Below are 3016 nucleotides of genomic sequence, written 5' to 3' on the forward strand. Positions count from 1 at the left end.
AAATTACCAACACCAAGAACAAGTAAGTTCAATGTACCGCCAATAAATAACCCTGTCGTGACATCCCCCATAATTAAGCCAGCAAAAAAACCAGCCATACTAGGTTTAACTAAACCGAGTGTTGTATTATTTCCATCATATATTGCAAAACCAGAATACAGCGTTAAAAGAATAATTTGCCAAAACTGTATATGTTCCATTTATTATTCCTCTTGTTCGCTACATTGTTTATTCCATATTTTTTTATTCATTTGAAATAGACCTTCTTTTGCTGTTAAAAGAATTTGTTTCTGGTTTTCTTCTATTAATGATTCATCATCAGCCATGATAATCTCAAGAATTAGATTTAAATTCATCCCAGTAAATAAATGAACATTTTCCCATAGATTATCACTGGCTATTATAGATAATGCACAATTATAGGGTGTACCATTTTTTAAATCAGAAACAATGATTAGATATTTTTTATTTTTATCTCGATTTTTTTACTTTAACATCAAGTTCACTTCTGAATATATCGATTCCCTTTTCACCCGTTAACTCATGAAAATCAATATGACTTTGTTCTCCTAATATTAGTTCAACTGCTTTTTTTGTTCCGCTGGCGTATCCTTCATGAGATATCAACAGAATACTCGTCATAGATATTCCTTCTCTGTGTTTCTTATTTCTATATGGAATGTATCAATTGTTTTATATGTCTCAACATATTCAATAACTTCACCTTCATTATTCAATGTATATCGTTTCATTAGAACAACCGGAGATTCTGGCTCTAATTTAAGATAATCACCAAATACTTTAGGGATATCCTTTGTAATATCTATTGTTTGGCTAAATGGCATTGAATACATATCTAAATTATTACTATCTTTTAGTAACTCATAAAGAGATTGGTAAGATCCACTCTTTAGCAATGACTCATCTTTTATATAGGATGAGCTTATATGCGAAACCTGAATTGCAAATGGCTTTTTATTGTTATATCTCGCTCTCACTATTTTATAATAGTTTTGATCATGATTAATTTTTAATTTTTCTAAGATATCGCTATTATTTTCCAGTGTACAAGAAACCATTTTAATCGATTGAATACCAACCAGCTGATTATCAGTTTCAGAAAAAATAATCTTTTCATTACGTTAGCTTTAGATACCGAAAGATCCTTAACCCTTGATAGCGCACAATAAATTCCTTCGTTTACAAGCTCCTGAATTGCAACAAGTATCGTCGCAGTACTCACGCTATAACGGTTTTTTAATTCTGACTCACTATAGAATTTTTGTCCTGGTTTAAATAGGCCTGATTTTATTTCTTCTAATAATTCATCTTTTATTAACTGATATTTTGCTCGCTGCATTTCGAAATCTCATTAACGGTAAAGGTATTCAATCATGATTTTATGCAACCAATCATACAACAATGTTTTTTGCAGTAAACCCTAAAACTCAACTTAACGGTTAACCGGTTAGAGTATTTATTTAAAACAATAAAGCCGATCACAAAATCTGTTCCTTTTCCTCAATCTAAAAAAGATGAGTTTGTTCGTTTCTAACGGCTAATAGTCCAATACTTATTTAGTTAACAATGTAGGTTTCATCATTCTAATCAGAAGGATTGTAGGTAATAATTTGTTTTTATTAGAGATAATTGAGTTTTAAGAATTGTTAATGACGGATCATATGCAGAATTTTAAATTATCTGCTGATAAAGATATGATGAGGTATAAACAAAGTGTTGATAGTCAAAGCGGCTGAATAGCCGCCCCTAAACACATCTATTTTGCCAGTAAAGCGGGGGTTTCATGTAAATACATCCAAGTACATTTGTCTGCGTCAACATGAATACAGACCGTAGATGTACGCAATGTTTCTTTTCCCTCTATTTGTTGCCATTCTTGGTATTGTAGCCAGCACATGTTTTCACATTCAAATAAAGGTGCAATATCTGATGGGCGAGTCTCTAGTGTGGCTTTTTTGCCCACATTTTCGCTAAATAGCGCAGTCACTTCTGCTAAACCAATTCTATGACCTTGCATTGTGACCATTTTATAGTTGTTATCAAAACTCGCTAACAGAGGGCCTAAACTCTCTGAAACATACGAACCCTAAACCCGCGTTTTTCAATAAGAAACATGTAAATCAATAATACATTTTTGTGAGACTACTGCATTGTTTAAAGGGAGCTCATATTAACTTTTTCCTTTAAAAATGGGAATTAATGATAGCAATCAAGTATCTGCTGCACTAAATCTAAAAATGCATACTGATAGGCGAACTAGCCTTCCGTGGAGAATGCCATGAGGTTAAATTTGAAAATCAACGACAAACCTTCCACACTTAAATGAGATCTGGCGGTTTAATATTCCATAGTAACACTTCCTTGTAATAAATCTTTCCTTCAAAATCTATCGAGTGCGCTAATTTGTGCGTGTTAGTAACATAATCCACCGCCTACCCCATCAACAAATACGCCATAACGATGTTAAACCTACGCGAACTTTGAGGGGATAAGAAAAACAGCAGAAAACCCAACAGAAACTAGTGTTGAATAACAGAGATACTCCATTACAAAACACATAATTTCTTCTTACCATATTCGTATTGGTGTTATATTGCTGGAGCTAACGTCCCCTGCAATTATGGATATCATGAATACCTTTTAATTCATGGCGTTAGTTCGCATCCCCTGTGGCGTAGAGGAGCATAAATGGGCCAGTTTGAGCCGCAGTAAAGCCAATATTGAGCTGCAAATTAAAAATATTGAGTAAATTGACCCCCGTGAAGATCCCAGGTACTGCGTAATAAACGATAAATGCATTACGCAAGTTTGCATTTCTCAGTAATTGAAAATTCAATATCGGTGCATGACACTTTTTGGCATGCTGAAGATATATCGCTAATATCAATGCAGAGCAGCCGAAACTTCCCAAGGCAAGGAAGAGACTGTGGTAATCATTATAAAAAGAAAAGGACAGTAGTAGGGTTAATAGGCTAATACTAATTAACAATAATCC

The sequence above is a fragment of the Teleopsis dalmanni genome, chromosome X (genome assembly GCF_002237135.1).
Source record: "Teleopsis dalmanni isolate 2A chromosome X, ASM223713v2, whole genome shotgun sequence".
Classification (NCBI taxonomy): Eukaryota; Metazoa; Arthropoda; class Insecta; order Diptera; family Diopsidae; genus Teleopsis; species Teleopsis dalmanni.